Here is an 18,998-nt window from a genome sequence, read left to right on the forward strand (position 1 = left end):
TTGATGTGTGTATGGATTGCGATAAGAGTTGTATGAGCCCCTAATAAAATGATTTAAAAAAAGTAAAAAAAAAATTTTTTTTTTTAGAGTAAAATCACCACATTTTGAAAAATATTTTATATGATTAGGGAGTGCTTATCTGGGTTGACTAGAGAAAAAATCAGAAACACTGTGTATAAGAAAGAGCTATATATCAAAGAGCAATTGTATATTGAGAAAACAACCCAACCCAGTCCAGATCGAGTCCATAAATCCAATACTACTCCATAAGTCCATACTCAATCATAAATCCCTCTTTAGACTCACACAGCCACATGCAGTGATGCAGAATGCAGGAAGATCACAGGTCAGTGGCTGCAAAGTCATGTAGATCCAATGATGGTGCATGCATCTCCAGGGCTCTGAATGCCATCAGCTTGGCTTGGAGTGGCTCATAAACATGGGAGATGACACAGAGATAGGGTGTGGCAGACCTCCAAGGAGAAAGAGAGGAAGTTTCCAGAATCCTCATTAGAAGGCCACGCCCACCAGAGGAATCTTCAGGCTGTAACCTGATTGGCAGGTTGAACTCCACCCCTTCACTTTATTTATCAAGTTAGTTTGAAATTACGTAACTCCCACAGGTGTTGATTTAAGAAAAAAGTTTAATAAAATAGGAATGCATTTTTGAATGAAAAACTTAAACAATAGTATGCTCCAGGGATAAGTGCTGTGACCAAATTTTCCCTCCTCTTAATGAACTATCCTGTGGTGTCATTCAGAAACAACAATGGTTGGAGAAGTCATTGCTTTAGCCAAATGTGCCAATCTATTATGAAATTTTATGAGAAGATAAACACTCTTATAAACTATTAATCATTTTAGCTGAAACCAAGAATAGGATTTTTTATCAGAGAACTTATTATTAAAAATGTATCCATACATAGAACTGTGTTTTAAACAACTTAATCATACTGATGTTCTATGTTGTAAATTAATAGCTTTTAAATTAACATAATGAATTATAGTAGTTTACACAGATTCAGCCATCTAATAAGTTTTATTTTAATTCATCTTCATTTTCCATCAATTCCATCACTTGAATTTCAAAGGTAACACTTGTATCTAAGTGACATCACATGTGACAGCCTTGAAGACCACTACCATTACAAACAAATAAGCGAAGACGAAGTTGTTTGCTCCTTTAGAATGTCTTGTCAATTTGAAGGAAAATGTAAGAATGGCAAAATGCAAATTCAGCTAAAATTTATTTCCTTGGGATGCTAAGTTATCAAACAGACTTACTCTCAGTAGAAAAAAAGATCATTTTATCTCAGTTATCTTTTCTGATTTGGAGCTCTGGTGATGTAGTGATTAAAGCACTTGATTTCTAACAACAGGTCATTGCTTGGGGGTGCTCACTGGGAGAAGGCTGTGGTAGTCTCTTCCGATAAATATTGTAGCTTTAGAAATTCCATAGGCTGGTTCTACCCTGTCCTACAGAATCACTATTGCTCAGAATCAACTACAACAATGGATTTTAGTTTTGTTTCTGTACTCAATTCCAAATTAATGTTTCGAGTAATTGTCTACTTCACTATGTTAATATTCAAAAATAAGTCTGGATACCTTAATTCTTTTGTGGTGTGTTCTTTGTGTATATAATTCTTAAAATTTTATTTTGAGCATTCCATACACACCCATAGTTTAGTTACATTAAAAATTGCCAAATAAATATTTGTGTACTTAAAATATTTCATATAATTAAAATTTGAGAATTATCTATTTGTATAAAAACAGTAAAATTAAAAATAAATATCTTTTAGTAAGGAAATCTCAGTAGACATTACAGTATTAACATATTTCTTTAAAATAACAGGTGTTCAATTTGTTCTACTTTCTCCTCAAGTATTTAAATGTAAAAATATATTAAAATATTTTATGTATTTTTGAAAAACAGTTTCATAGACTTGAAATACTAAAAGTTAAACCCAAAGAACAATGTCATGCCAATGAACTTAATGCAATTCTATGTCAGTGATACAGACATTTCCCCATGGGAGAAAAATGGGGCTTTCTACTCCTATGCAGAATGAGTCTCAGAAACTCATAGGCACAATTCTACCCCATATGATAGGTAGCTATGAGTTGGCTTCGGTGCCATGGCAGTGAGTTTGTTTTAGGAGTTTTATGTTAATAATCTGTCAGGCTGACAATGATCTGGTAGCACACTGAGTGGTTGGTTGCTAGTCAAAAGATCATCAGTTCAATTTACCAGCCGCTCCACAGGAGAAATATCTGACAGTCTGACTGTAAAAAGCATAAAGCAGTTCCTCTCTGTCCCACAGAGCTCTATGCATTAGAATCCACTTGACAGCAATGGGTTTGCTTGTCTGTTTCTTTGTTTCGTAGGGTGTATCCACCGTATATTATGTTATTCAGGTTCTGAGAAAAAGAGCCATATTCTTTAACAGTAAATTAATATGAATAGAAATACATACATTTATGATATAATGAATCTCTCATCTGAATTCAAATCCCTTGAACATACAATGTAATTAATTGTGAATATTTTCCTATACTTTGATGTATTATCCAATTCTGTAAATTGTATGGTTTTAATTAAAAATCAAAGGATCATTTAAAAGGTTACAGAGTAAGCAAAAGTCTATGTAAACAATTCTAATAAGTTTTGAGGCTTTATAAAGGATATTTTTCCTTTTGTTCTATTAATGCAAAGAACCTATTATGAGTCAGGCACCTTTCTGCCAATGTACATAATCATTTCCATCACAATGTGCATAGTTATTAAAATCTCATTTTACACTGGGAAGTCTGAACTAAAACAAATGCTAACTGCTTGCCCCCAAATGAGACTCAGACAGGAATCATTTTGGAATTTTTATGTATGTTGTGCATGCTCATATGATTTTCATATATTACATTGTGTGACTAATAAACTGTTTTAGAGACAGGCTTAATCTCTTATCTTTAACATTGTGTCCTCTTCTGGAATCATGCAATGTAATGTTCTAGATTAGAAGAAAGTTGATTCCAGAAAATTAAAGGCTAGATAAATTTAAACTACTAAATCACAGATTAAAACAGTTTGACATTAATAAAGATTAATCCCAGCCTCTTAATAATATAGGCAGTCACAGGTTACAAATGATATCTGTACCCAAATGAATGTTTAGGTCAAATATGTAAGCTAGATGCAATAGGTGCATATATTGTTCTTTAGCTTTTCTTTAGTGTAAGATAAGGCTCAAAATTTTGGTGTTTTTTTTTTTTTCTTCAAATGGCTGAAAGACTGCATGTCCATCAAGGAAAGAAATTGTGATGAAGAATTCATTAGGACTGAAGGTTGACTCTATATTTTCAAAGGGAAGGCAAATTTACATAACATGAAAGGGTAAGAATGACTTGTCCCTAAGTAGGAAGTTCATAGCCTAGGAAGTTATTGTAATGGTAATTGTGGAATGATAAGGATACATGTATAAGTATTGAGAATTATAGAATCTCTGGGTAAAGGCATCTATTCCATCCTGTTCTATCTATTTCTAAAGAGTATCAGAGCTTGAATATTTGCTTTTCAAATCTCTGAGACGGTTTTTATCCCGGGGCTGTTTGCGTAAGCATAGCTGATGAGAACATCTGGAAGTAAGATGGACAGCACAGCTTGCTGTAGGGCACATCTTTTGGCACCAAATAATTCATATCAACTCCAGAAGCTTTATTCAGCACTGTATGATTTCTATGAAAATTTCCAATAACAATGTTCTTGGAAATCCTTGGATATACAGCCATTACATTTAAAAACCAAATCACTCCATATAAAATCTACATATTCATGTTATATACTTACCCTAAAGTGGCTAAATTAAAAAAAAAAACATGTTCCCAAAATTATTTTTCAAAAGAAATACAGAATCTACATTAGAGTAAATGGTGATTTATCATTATGGGGAATGGGTTCCAAAATTTGCATGTGTGTTCCTACATTTTCTTTTGGTTACCTTCTGGCTCTTACTTTTATGGGAATTGAAGATTAAAATGTGTTTTGTTTTACTTTACGGATGACTTCTCATTTGTTTACTTTTGCAGCGATTATGCTCTGGAAATCTTGTAATGGTGAAATAAAGCTCAATGTGTTATGATTATTAAGGAACATGTTTTCAGATGTTCTTGACTATTGCTTATAAAAGCAAGATTTCTGTGAAATAAATCCCTGATTTAATTGAAGGAAGTATACCATTCCCAACCGAGGTGGTGGTTCTTCTCAAATACATTAGCACTTTTTATATTAAAGTTTGGTGGATTTAAGAAAAAAATCAACAGTGTTATGTTATTTGTAAATGATAATTTTGGTAAGAATAACTCCTACCAATCATATTACTATACAAATGAATAGGATGCACATTACCTTTAGGTAGATACTATCATCTCACCATCTGAAAGTAAGCATACAGCGCTAGTACTTAAGGTAAACTAATTCAAGTCTTTTTCAAATAATATATGTAGGGAAAAACTCCAAATAAAAGATTTCCTTAGAAATTGAAAAAATATCTGGATATAATCAAAATATAAGATATATGTGCATGTGTATATATATTAAAAATACGTCTTTCTCTATAGTTAACGAGAGAACAAAAACCAATGACTGTGATTACTTTCATTTCCTGAAAATGAATGTATGTGACATAATTAAGTTCCAGTTGATGCATGTGAAGGTTTATTCCAAACAAAATGTGTTGAACATGCCTCCGTGATTAATGGATGGCTGCAGACAAGTTCACTCAGTAACTCATTTATCTTTGTCTCATGAAGCTGCCTTAAAAATAAGAAAAGCAGTCCCAATTTAAACAATAGCTTTCAAGAGGCCAGTGAAATTCAAGGCAGAGAAGTTATCTCAGAAGCTTATGGTTATATTTAATCTGGATTCAAGGGGTTAATCATGATAGATTTTCTTGGAGGACACAGGAAGATCATGATGATTTACTTGGAAGAAATTTTAAGAAAATAAAAAATTGCTTTGGTAAGAAAAGTACGTAGTAGTAGTAGTAATTCTTTGGAGTAAGGAAAAATGAACGGGTAGGTGTACCTTTACCATAACACAAGGGTAGGGATCTTTATGAGACAATTCAGAGAGGTTGAGCTAAGACCATTAAAACTGGTAGATTAAGTCTGCTGGTCCTAGGTTTGTTTCGCTTGTTTGTTTACCTAAACTGTGTAAAGCAGTGGTTCTCAAGCTTCCTAATGTGGTGACCCTTTAATACAGTTCCTCATGTTGTAGTGACACCCAACCATTAAATTATTTTTGTTGCTACTTCATAACTATAATTGTGCTACTGTTATGAATTGTTATGTGAATGTCTGATATGCAGGATGTATTTCATTGTAACAAATTGAACATAATTAAAGCATAGTGATTCATCATCAAAAAATATGTAATTATACATTGTAAAATATTTTTTCTAATTACAAATAAATGGAATTGTGTCTTGAAGCATGGTGTAGTATGGGTAACAGTCTTCATGCCAGGTACTTATATGTGGGTGTATCTGCATGTGGGCGGACCCACCTGGAGACAGATAGAGGAGCGGTTTCTCCGTTCCTAAGACCATCAGAAATATGTGTTTTCCGATGGTCTTAGGTGATCCTGTGAAAGGGTCGTTTGACCTCGAAAGGGGTCATTACCCACAGGTTGAGAACCCCTGCTCTAAAGGGTGAGTGACAGTCTGGACTGCAGTTGATGGATGAGCCCGAAGAATAAGTGATGAGGAAAATCAGAGTTCTGAGTTTGTCTATTCTAAGAGTTTCGTGTATACATGTATGTGTGTGTGTTTCTGAGTATTTAAGAGGGATGTTCTAACAGACTATTGTGAAGAATAACTAGAAATGCTACCACAGGTCATGGATTTTTATGACCTGAAAATGAAATGGTAATTGCTGTCGTTAGGTGCTGCTAAGTTCCAATTCATAGCAACATGATCTACAACAGAATGAAACACTCCCTGATCCTGTACTATCCCCACACCTGTTGTTGTATTAGAGATGTTAGACCAATATAGCCATAAGAAATACTCTAGAACAATTATTCAACAATATGAGAGTCATAGAAATAAAAACATAAAGAAATGCATAGATTAAGTGCCATTGGTACAGATAATATTTACCTAATTTCTTAAGAATGGATTGCGTAACATTGCTTGATTTGAGTGAACTATGGAATAGTATGATATCTAGATTATGTCCTAATAGAAAGGTTTGAAAGACTTAAAAGTAAAAAAAGAAATGTAATTCAGACACATGTGCCTGGCCCAAGCCACGGTATTCACAACAGCCTCATAGGCATGTGAAAGTTAGCCATAGAATAAAGATGGCCAAGGAAAACTCAATAGAGTTGAACTATGGGGTTGGCAAAGAACATTTAAAGGATCATAAACTTGCAAAAGAACAAACAAATCTGTTGTAGAAGTCCTGCCAGAAGCTCCTAAGGGACAGATGGTGAGACTTGGTCTCACCTACTTCGGACGTGTTAGAAAGAAAGACTAGTTGTTGGAGAAGGACATAATGCTAGGTAAAGTAGATGGGGCAGCCAACAGAAGAAGATCCCTGACAAAATGGATTGACACAGTGGATGTAAAAATGAGCTTTAGTATAAGAACAATTGTGAGGGTGGTTGTGGTTGTTACAGAATCTGGTTTCAATGTGGGACTTAAGAGTGAAGGGGTGGAGTCTAGTCTGCCAATCGGATCATAGCCAATAAGGCCTCCGTGTGGTCATGGCCTTCTCCTGAGGATTCTGGGAACTCTTATATTTCCTCCTTGGAAGTGGGAAACACTCTCTCTCTGCTCACTCCCTTAGAGATGCGCTACTGACAAGACACATGGCACTTTGATGATAGACCCTATGCCCTGGGAACTGGAGGAGCCACATGGAGACCCCTGTCAGTGCTGAGATGCTTCCACCACCACTGGATTCACAAGACTTTGCACCCACTGGTCTGTGAGATCACAGACCTGCATTCAGCATCATTGCATGTGTTTTGTGAGTCTGAAGAGGACTTTATAGATTGGTATTGGACATATGGGCTAATATCAGACTTATGGACTTGATCTGGCCTGGGCTGGGATGTTTTCTCAATATTCAACTGCTCTTGTATACAAACCTCTTTCTTATACACATGAGTGTGTCTACGAATGTTTCTCTGGTTTACTCTAAACGAGCACAGTGGTGCAGGACTGGGTACTATTTGTTCTGTTGTATACAGCATCACTGCAAGTTGGAACTGACTCAAGGGCACCTAACAACAACAATCCAGACAAAAATATATTAGTGGTTACTGGGTGAAGGAAATGTTTTCCATTACTTAAGGTTTACTGAGTTGCTGTTTTAAGTGATGACAAATTTGGAAGGGGATAGTGGTCACAGTTTCACAACTTGGTAAATGTAATTAATATCATGTAATTGTACACTTAAAAGAGAGTAACTTAGCAAATGTTTCATTATATGTATTTCACTGCAATAACATTACAAAATGTAATGCAACATAAGCACAGTGGATTAAATCACTTAATATTACACAAACAGAATGCTAACAAACTGTACAAATACATCTTCAAATATCCTTTATAACACATTTTAATGTCTATCCCCAAAGTTATATTTCTCCATGAAAAACAATTCCTTTTGACGAAGTAAGCATCCACAAAATTAATTAAGTAATTTAAATATATTATAAATGTTCTTTACTTCTACTTTTTTCTTCTTTTATTTTATTAATCTATTTGTTTTTAGTTAAATATCATTGTTGTGTTTTGGGCTTCTTTCCCCCAAACAATACCAAAATTTTAAATAATTTAATTTCAATTTTAATAGTCATAGTTTTAATGACTTTTTTGAGTCTTAGTGGTTTGGATTATGTTTCATTTTGCTCATTATCATAATTGAACTTATTAAATGCACAGAAATATTCAAGATTTTTCCAAGATATATTCTGCGAGTACCTATTTCTGTGTTCAAAGAGGAGAAAGAATTGAGGAAGACCTATGGTAATGGTCATGGATCATACGGATGTGGAAATCAAGTCTCATTACCTTTATCAGATATTCTAGCACTTTTCATGGAGAGGTGCCCTTCACAAAACCCACTGCAGAATAATGCTGATGACTAATTTTTCGGTCATTAAAGAGTATGCAAAAGCATGCCTTCACAAGCCTTAATGGTCTCTTTTATGCGATCACAGACGTGTAGGAGATGATAAATACAAAGACAAGCTTTATCATTAAACAGAGCAATATCTAAAATGCTAGGTAATCGTGTTTTTATAGTTGTGTTTCATAGCAAAAGATTATACTGGTTTTAAAAAATATTTTAGAGGTCAACCAGGCTATCTCCTTGATTCCTTTCCTCTGCATCTGCCCTTTCTGGGTTATCTTGCCTTTAAAATTTTAACCCTTAAGGATGAGAATTGTTTAGAAAAGAATTTTCTCTTTGAGCCGAGAGTGTAATTGATCCATGTCATTTTCTTGGTTTCCTAGTGCTGCTAAAAAAGAAATATCACTAGATGATGCCTGTAAAAATAAAAAATGCATCTTATCACTACCCCAAAGGCCAAATTCAGGGCACTGGCACTAGGTGAAAGTTTCCTCTGTGCTTGCTTTGTTCCAACATCTCTTGATTTTTCTGGAGATATTCACATGGAATCTATGGTCCCATGCTTATACCTGCTTCCATGTGGAATCTACTCTTCATAACTCCTGACTGGTAAGTTTATGGCACACACTACACTGATATGACCTAACGTAAGACTGCATCATGGAAGGGGATTACACTGCAGCACACTTTGTTGTGTTGCTGTAGATCAGTGACTTGTTTCTGATTCATAGTGACTTGAACTGGCAGGAGTTGAACTGAGTATACATTTTCTTAAATTACAATCTTTACTTAATCGATCTATATACTGAGAAGAAATAAGAGAAGCTTGACTATATATAAAGAAGCATTACATCGCTTTAGGAGCAAGACCCATTCACCAGGTGTTATATGCAGTAGAAACATCCTTGCTGGACTTGAAACACTTACAGATGAAGACCAAAGACTACAACTTTCAATATGAACGATAGTTCAACATGAAGAAAAGTTCTAAACACTGGACCAATAAGCAGCATCATGAGAAAATGGGTAAACGACACTACAGAGGATGTCATTTAACTTGGATTCACAACGTCCATAATAAAACAATTTCAGTAATTAAACAACACATTGCATTACACAATCTTCTTCAAAAGGCTTATTTAATAAAGTTTTAAAATCAAAAATGCCATTCTGAGGATAATATAACCAAAACCATGGCATTTTTAACTATGTTTTTTAATCATGATATGCACTGCATTTGACTCTCATATGTTAACTTTAATGAGTCACATTAGTAATATGAAATATGCTTTTAAATAATTTGTATGAATTTGCTCTTTTCTAACACTTGAGAATGAGCAGCACAGCTCCATGTCATGGGTTCTTAATATTTTTTTGAGTGTTCCCATGTGCTATGTTGGTTTTCAGGACATGCTGTTCTTTTCCTTCAGGTGTTTACATTTGAAATGACCCATGGCACTATCAAGATGGCAACATGGTTTGCTTGATGATTATTTCTGAAGAAATCACTTTCTAGGTCTTGTTTTTCTCCTTCTTTTGAATGTGTAAGAAAATGAATATCCTATGACTTTTATGTTCCAACCAAAAATATTCATATTATTTTCAAGTATCTTGAAATTGGCAATATAAAAATAAATTTTGCCAGAAGTTTTTTCTTGAATTATTAAATATGCATGTTTTGATGGAAATTTGATCCATATGTTTCTCATTCATTTACAATTAACTGACAAAAATGTTGTTTTGCAAGAGGTTGATATTCATTATTTTCAAAGCCATGCATAAATAATCTCTATTTATCTACAGGAAGCTGAGAAGAGTCATATCAACCAACATAATTTGAGGTTGAGATTTTATTTTAATTGTGGATTCAGGTGGCAGGTTGCCAGTAAATTAATCAGCTTCATTGTCAGTATTTTAAAATGCAAGACGGTTGAAACGATAAGAATAATGATAGGAAAATAGTAAAAATAATGAAAAGTGAAACTGTAAAACATAGAGGGCAAAGTAATGGGAAAGCGGAAAGTAAAAAGATAGTAGACAACCACAAGTGGCCAATGAGTCTAGAAGCTACTTTCCCACATCATCTACATGTGGGATTTGAATCAGTTTTATATTTTAAATTATTATGCAGGAAATCATTATTATGTCATAGAGCATGCTGGATAGGTGTTCAACTTACAACCGATCTCTGATATACAACTTTCACCCTTTTCTCTATAACACACCATATCCTTAAGGGCACCAAGAGAGTCTCATTATGAAATACTACTAGTATATACATAGATCTAAGTTGTGTTTAAAGAATATTGTTGGATGAAAATCCTATCATAACTTAATATACTCTACGTTCTACCATTTGGGTATGAAATTTCAGAAAATGAAATGGTCATATGACAAATTGCATGAGGATCAAAGTTCCGTTAGATATTCAGTGTAATGTGAGAGCGTATTTACACCATTAGAAAAATTATATATTCTTAACAATTCCTCTGTCCTCTGAAAAGAGCACCACACAACCACTAGTATTCAATAGTTATGAACCACTATAATGTGTCAAATGTTATACTTGATATCTGAGGACATCAATACTAATTCTCTAGCTAAAACAGAAACAACATCTTGTTATCAACATTTCATAGAGTAGACATTCAGCAGGGTCACCCTTCTGCAAGTTCCCAGTGTGCTGTTTTTTGAATATTGTATTCAGAAGTATTATTCTCTTTCCAAACCATCAGGAGCGATTATCTATAAAGGATGTTTCTTAATATAGAATTCATAGGTACATGGTTTTACTACAAAATAGTGCACAGATCTGTGGGGAAACTTCTACGTACGTGTCTATTTTTCTCTCTGCAAAAAGTTTTAAATATACACAATAACTATTGTTGTTCTGGGACTGAAGGTTCTGAAACTAGGTTATAGGTTAAAGAAGCACAATTTAATATCCAGGCTTGTAATTGACCTGCATCTCCTGCCTTCACATTCCAGTTGCCAGAAGTCTGGTATATGATGTTAATATATTTAGTAATATAATATATATTAATATAATATATATATTGTTTTCAATGGTCATCTATTCTGGTCACCATACTGTTATATAAAAGTAAGTGAAAATTAGTTGCCCACTAGGGTTCCAGTTTATATATGTACAGGTTTATTCTGAACAAAATGTATTACACCTCTCTCTGAAACCAATGGATGCTTGTAAACAAGTTCTCCAGTAATATACTTGTCTTAGTCCAATTACAGTGTCTTAAAAAAAAAAGGTTTCATCTTGTGCCATGGGAATAAGATGATTTCGAAATTAGGGCTAATATAAATTTTCTATTAAAACTCAAGTAGACACCTCTACAAATTATTGAAGCTTTGCAACAAGTTTGTGGGAACACTGTTTAACATAAAATAATAGTTTTGGGATAAATCAAGAATTTTGAGGAAAAACACAGGATATCCAGAGTGGCTTAGTAAGAAGAAAGTTTAAGAAAATGGAAAACTATAAAAGCCAAGCATTTTGCACTGACTGAGCAGCATTTCCCCCCCTGCCCCGGTCCCCCCATCATCATAGTGCTCATTCCTGTAAAGACGCAAGTGCTATCCTCCGAGAACTTCGTTGTAAGACCTTGCGCCACTCAACCTACAGCGTTGGTCTTTCCCCTTCAGAGTTATTTTTGTTCCAATATTCAAACTTAATGGAACGGAACACAATTTTAGTCCCTTGAGGAGTCAAACATTGCCATTTTGAAGGTGGTGTAAACTAAAGAACGCATTTTCTTTGTCTTTTTCCCGGTGCCTTCTTGGCAGTTGGGACTTCTTCAATACCATGGGCTATTGATACTTTGCAATCTCCTGAGATGGAACAATATTAAACAATTCTTTTTGGAGCACCAACTCTGTGTACTTGAGAAATATTGAATGTGTTCTTCCCTTTTGGTTTTATAACTCCTAACTTTTCTTTGTCTCCTTGAAATACCCTTTAATATATTTTGTTCAGTTCTCTTCTATCATCATTTCTTCCGTTTGTGTCAACTACTCTATGTTTACAAGCAAATTTCAAAGTCTCTTATGATATCTGTTTTAGTTTTATACTTCCTGATCATTTAATGATTGTTTTGCTCATTTATTATGTCCATTAGATCATTCCCTAACATTTCTAGCCTTAAGGCATTAGTGTTCAAGGTGCAAAATCTATGCTTGAATAGTCTTTAATATAGGTGTAATTCACTCAAGGTAATATTGTGTCTCTGGTGGACTTGATTTAATTTTTCCCACTTCGATTTGAACTTGGATACAAGCAATTAATTGCTCCACAAGTTCTTTGCTCTGACTAATGGTATTTAGCTCATTCAATGTGTCTTTGCACAGATGTACTTGATTTGATTCCTGTGTATTCTATCTGGTGAGATCCACATTTATAGTTACACTTTATGATGATGAAAAATGTATTTGCAATGTATAAGCCATTGGTCTTACAAAATTATGTTATTCAACCTCTATCAGTGTTTCTATCAACAAGACCATATTTTCCATCTACTAACCTTTTTTCAGGGATCCCTTGTGGTACAGTGGTTACTCATTGGTTTGTGACCTGAAAGGTCCACTGTTCAAAACTTCCAGGTGCTCCATGGGAGAAAGATGGAGCTTTCCAATCCCATAAACAATTACAGTCTCAGGAACATAAAAACAGTTCTACCATGTCCTACAGGGCCACAATACGGTTGCTAGTAGGTGGCATTGACTTGATGGCAGTAAGTCTCAATCTTTGTTTCAAATTTCTCATTTCAGTAATCAGTATAATTAACAATTCATCTTGATTGCACGTTTATCAATTTCAGACTGCTAGATTTATCAGCTTTGTCCTTTATTGCATTTGTGGTTGATTCCTAGGATTTGAATAATGTGTTAGACAGGGTTCTCTAGAGAAACAAAACCAGGACACTTATGATTTTATATGTATATGTATGTATGTAGATAGATAGATAGAGAGAGAGAGAGAGAGAGAGAGATACAGCATGAAGGAATATAACAACTAAGTATTCCACACAGCAGTACAGAGGGCTCAGTTCAAATCACTTCCATGAAACCATTAATATACTGGAAGTCCTTCAACTCACGAGGTCTGCTGGGTCCAAGTTTAAGAAAGCAGACAGCTGAGTCTTCTGTAGTACAATGCAGGCAGTCTGGCCACAGACAGAAAACAGCAGGGTGGGTCACTGACAGTCAGCCAGATGACAGGATCCAATAGTCCCCAGCTCAAGCAATGTATACACCAGTAGTGTGGTGAAGCAGGTCTCAAAGGAACCTCAAGCTCTAGTGACACAGTCCACGGGTTGGGTGTCCTACAGGTAGTGTAGGTTACAGGTTGAGACACAGAACTACCTAATGCAGCTGTACACTGGTCTGATCACCAGAGAGTAAGAGAGAGAGAAGGGTGGGGCTTGCCGAGCCATTTATCTCTTTGCCCTCCAATGAAATGGGATCTTATTAATCCCACAGGTTCCTATTGTCAGTTTGGCATGATAAACCTACCTATCACAAATAATAGTCATATTATCTGGTCCTCCTTGTTTAGGGAACCTTCCAAAGATGTTCCATTCACAAGTTTAAGTTCTTTTCCAAGCCTTTCTTTTTAATCATTCTTAGTCTGAAGCTCCACTGAAATCTTCACAGCACAGGTGACTCTACTGGCATTTCAAATACTGATGTTGTAGCTTCCTGCATCAGATAATATAAAATATAAAACATTTTGATGATAAGTCCAGATGATATAAACAATAGAGGTTTGGTTATTATATGATCACTGACAGCACAGATCTTGAAATGATCCTTTTGATGCATTGACATTGCTCTTCAATTTATCATTCGTGGCATAACAGATCATGTGATTATCTAATAGAAATGGCTAATATGCATCTACTTCCGGTTTTAATGAGAACCAATTTAATTTTTAATGACTTAATTTTTCTAGATTCATATTTCATACATTCATGTTCCATAATTCTTAGCTGTTTGTAGCTGTTTCTTTTCTGTCATATCAACAAATAAAAATCCCCAAAACTTTGCTCCATCCACATCTTCATGGTTGACTCTTCTCTGAGGAGGCTTCTCTTCACCACCTGTATTGTGAGCGCATGTGCGTGTCATCCAAACGGAGGGACCCATCTGCCAGGACTGCAGTGGACAAGGTTCTTGTGGTGTTCCTCAGGCCAGTTTTGTTTTTGCTTGTTTCCCCCTCCTCCCCCCAGGAGTTGACCACTAGGCCCATTTCCTTGTCTCTTATTCTGGAATCCCCATCTCTGACCCTGATAGCATTTGAAATATCGATAATAGAGTTTCTAACATACTTGCGTATTTTAAGTCACTACAATACAACAAAGAAAGAAATGGAATGTTATTGGTATTAGTTGCTTCAAGTAGATTGCCATTCTTGGCAACACCATGTACGGCAGAATGAAATGTCCAGTCCTCTGCCATTTTCACAGTTATTGGTGTTGTCAAATCCATTGTTACAATCAATGTGTGTTTTGAGCATTTCCAACCAAGTGGAGTGAATCCTACAAGGGAGCTTTGAATTGTGCATGGAAAAAAATGTAATCAAAGGTAATGTAACCATTCTACCAACTTTTTGAAGTTCCCTGGTATATCAGACAATATTCTTTTAGGATACATAAAGGTTTCAGTCACCAGTTTAAGTTCTTTTCTGGTCCTTTATTTTTAATAATTTAGCCTGAAACTCTAATGAAATATTGTTAGCAGGAATGACTCTACTGGCATTTGAAATACTGGTGCCATATCTTCCCACATCAGAGAAATACATAAGCCACTACATTTTGATGATAAACCATGATGAGACAAACAATTGAAGTAGCAAATGCATTCCAAATTCTCACTGGTTTAATACAATGAAAGCTCATTTTCTGAACAAACCACAGAATAATATAGGCATGTGGGTCTTATATCTGAGTGTTCCTCAGAATCTCTTCTCCAAATAGAAACTAAAGAATCAAATTGCTTCTATATTATAGCTATGCCATTGAAATAAGTAGCCTCCAGGGTCACCTGGAATAGGAAAAGATGGATAGAGATCACATGGGAAATATCTTTAAGGGTTATTCTTGAAATCATCTTCCACATTCCCCAAATGTCACTGTTCTTCCCACTCTCACTCAAGAGATCTTGGAAATCATAGACTTTCTATGCCCAGGAAGAGGAAATGAGGTGGTGGATACATAATAGCATTATATTTGCAATTTTAAACAAGATTTTAAGTTTTTATTTTTATTTTTATTTCTATTTTATGAAACCATGTCTCTTGACATTTGAGGGATAAAAAAGAAACTGCTCTACCAAAATTCCTCCTATGATATCATCTGCCCTACTACTATTTTCTATTCAAAATAATTGCCAATGAGAGAATTTTTTCTTTAAAACATATTGTGTTAAAAGGAGCTATGAGGTATTAGCCCGGTCTTAAGCAATCTAGAATTGCAATTCTGCAAATGCAGAATTCTATTTATTAGCAATCCTGTTGTACTATGAATATTTCCTGTGGGATTTAAAAAGGCTTTTCCCCAGCTTTGTCTCCCCCAAATATATGTCAGACCTGGACAATGCTTGCAACTAATGGTAAATGATTGTCATGTTATCTCCCTGAAGGCATCAGCCATCTAGAGCAAGCAGATGCTATTGTCTGTCCAGCCACAGGTGGGGCTCACTCCCTATTGGGACAGTGGATTGCTTCCCCTGAAAGCTTTAAATAAATCAAATCTCCAGCTCAAGGACAATCAAGGTGAGGCCACCATCATGAATCTAGGATCTGCCCATCTTGTCACATGTGCACCCTTAATCCTTCCTCTTCTATAGCACATATACCCCTAGATTGTCCCCTTCTAATTGCTGTATTGCCTATGGTACAACCCCTTTCTGTGACATAGGTCGTTACCTGTAATCAGGGCACTTGCATGCCCCCAAAGATGGTTAGAAATAAATCACTCTCTCTCTCTTCCCCTCTCCTTTGCCTGCACTGGCAAAAAAAGAGAAAGGACCTTAACAAGATAAATTGACACAGTAGTTTCCAACAAAGGACTCAAACATCAGAACGATTGTGAAGATGGCACAGGACTGGGCAGTGTTTCATTCTGTACAAGGGATCACTGTGAGTCAGAACTGGCTCAATGGCACCTAACAACAAAAATTGAATCATTTGGTGGGAGTTACAGAGACATGTGTGGAAGATCTATAGTAAGAAAAGTCACTCCAATGCACTGAAATAATAAATGGATCTCTGCTCCAACCCCCATCATTATTGTTTGTTGTTGGTTGTGAATCTTCTAATGCCCATTGCCCGATCCCTATGACACCTCATGGTTACACTAGCTGATGTGAGAGGGTTTTTAATGCTTTTATTGGGGAATCTTACATCTCCTATCACAATCCATACATTCACCCATTGTGTCAAGCACATTTGCACATATGCTTCCATCATCATTTTCAAAGCATTCTCTTCCCATTTGAACCCCTGATGTCAGCTCCCCATTTCTTCCCTCTTCCTCCCCCACCAAACCTCCCTCATGAACCCTTGATAAGTTATAGATTATTATTTTCATGTCTTATATCATCTTCCATCACTCCTCACCCACTTTTCTGTTATTTGTCCCCCTGGGAGGGGTTTCTAGAGTGATCCTTTCTTCCCTCACCAACCCCTAATCCTACTGGTATCTTTACTCTCATTGTTGGCCCTGTGGGGTTTATCTATCTTGGACTTCCTGTGTTGTGGGCTGCTATCTGTAGCAGTGAGCATTCTCTGGTCTAATCTGATTTGTAAAGTAGAATTGAGGTCATGATAATAGGGTGAAAGGAAGCACCAAAGAACTAGAGGAAAGTTGTGTACTTCATCGGTGCTGCACTGCACCCTACTGATTCATCTCTTCCCTGTGACCCCTCTGTGAGGGGATGTCCAATTGTCTACAGATGGGCATTGGGTCTCCACTCCATGCACCCCATCCCCCTCACCTTGGGTATGGTTTTGTTGTGGGTCTTAGATGGCTGATACCTGATCCCATCAACACCTCATGATCAGACAGGCTGGTGTGTTTCTTCCATGTGGGCTTTGTTGCTTCTGAGCTAGATGGCTGCTTATTTATCTTCAAGTCTTTAAGACACTACATCTTTTGATAGCTGGGCACCATCACCCTTCTTCACCACAATTACTTCTGTACCCATTTTGTCTTCAGTGATTATGCCAGGAAGGTGAGCATCACAGAATGCCAATTGTTAGAATAAAGTGTTGTGTTAAGGGAGTACTTGAGTCGCGGCCCAATGTCTATCTGTGACCTTAATTCTTAGCATATAGACCTGAGTACATAGTTCTATTCCCCTCTAATTATATATGTACTTACTTATGTATATGTCTGTAATTATGCCTCTATAAATGTCCTTTGACTCCTGGTTCTTTCCTCTATTTCCTATTACTTTCTTCTTGTCCCAATAGTGGACTATTCTAACATGAACTCCAGAAATTTATTCCTTGCCTGATTTAGTGTAAGGACATGGCATTATTTAATATGGTTCTTCTATTCGATGTCTTAACTCCCATCAAAAGACCTTTTCCTACATAGGTCTGGTAAGAAGGTGAGGGAGGATATTGATAGGATTCACCTCTGAGTAATTGTGAACAGTGTTCTCTGAACCACCATCCTATTGTGTATAAAATGAACTCTCTGAGAAGCAGGAGGAGGGATCTCACCACCAGCAAGAACCAGGGGTGGGCTACATCCTCTGGACCCAAGATCTCTGTAGAGTAAACCTCCTGGATCCAGAAGACAGCTGTACCATCATGGTACAGCAGCAGCAGAATCAGGTGCCAAAGTATGGGACACAGTGATAGACTTCTCAACCCATGGGACAAGAAAGCTAAGGGCCTCTGTGCAGGAGACTGGCTTTTGAAATGGGAGGCCTCTAAACAATTAGAAAGTTGAACCTACTGACCCACAAACGTGGAGCTAAGTACCTTCCGATTGTTTACTGGATTACTTAATCCAGGAAGCTGGGTTTGCTGACTCTCAGATCTTGTGCTGAATGCTTTGGATTGAGATTTATGGCTGAGAGATATGCCCCCTCTAAGTATTTATTAGCTGACTTGAAAGAACATTTTAACGTGCTCTGTTTAACAACTTAATCCTGAGCATTTCTCTCTAGCATTACAACATGCTAACTTCCTTTATAAACTCTTTTAATCATGAATTTTGCCTGTGAGTTCTATTGCCATGGCAATAGATAGTATAACCCAGACAAGTAAATTAGAGAACATTTAGAGCTCATGACACTTGGAATTCAAGTCAGATAAACCCCTCAGGAATAGAAATGTCGGGAGGTATTTCTCTGGAGTAGCTATACCAGGAGGGTAGGGAGATGGTGGGGAGAGGAGGTGGGAAGAAATCATGGGGGAAGGGGAAAGTGGGCAGTGTAAAATATGAAAATAATAATAATTTATAAATTATCAAGGAATCACATGGATGGGAGAGGAGAAGGGAGGTAAAAAAGAGAAGCTGATACCAAGGACTCAAATAGAAAGTAAATGTTTAGAAATTAATGATGGCAGCATATATAAAAACGTGCTTGATCCAACTGATGTATGGATTTTTTTTTTTTGTCTTTTAAAAAAACATTTTATTGACATAGAATTCACATACCATACAATTTACTGGCTTACAATTATTAAAAATAGTTTCTGCAGTTATCACCACAATCAATTTTAGGACAAGTTCTTCATTATTTTTTTTAATCATTTTATTAGGGGCTCATACAACTCTTATCACAATCTATACATACATCAATTGTGTAAAGCACATTTGTACATT

This window comes from Echinops telfairi, unplaced genomic scaffold, assembly GCF_000313985.2.
Source record: "Echinops telfairi isolate 266 unplaced genomic scaffold, ASM31398v2 ScPeMD7_7469;HRSCAF=8507_0, whole genome shotgun sequence".
Lineage (NCBI taxonomy): Eukaryota > Metazoa > Chordata > Mammalia > Afrosoricida > Tenrecidae > Echinops > Echinops telfairi.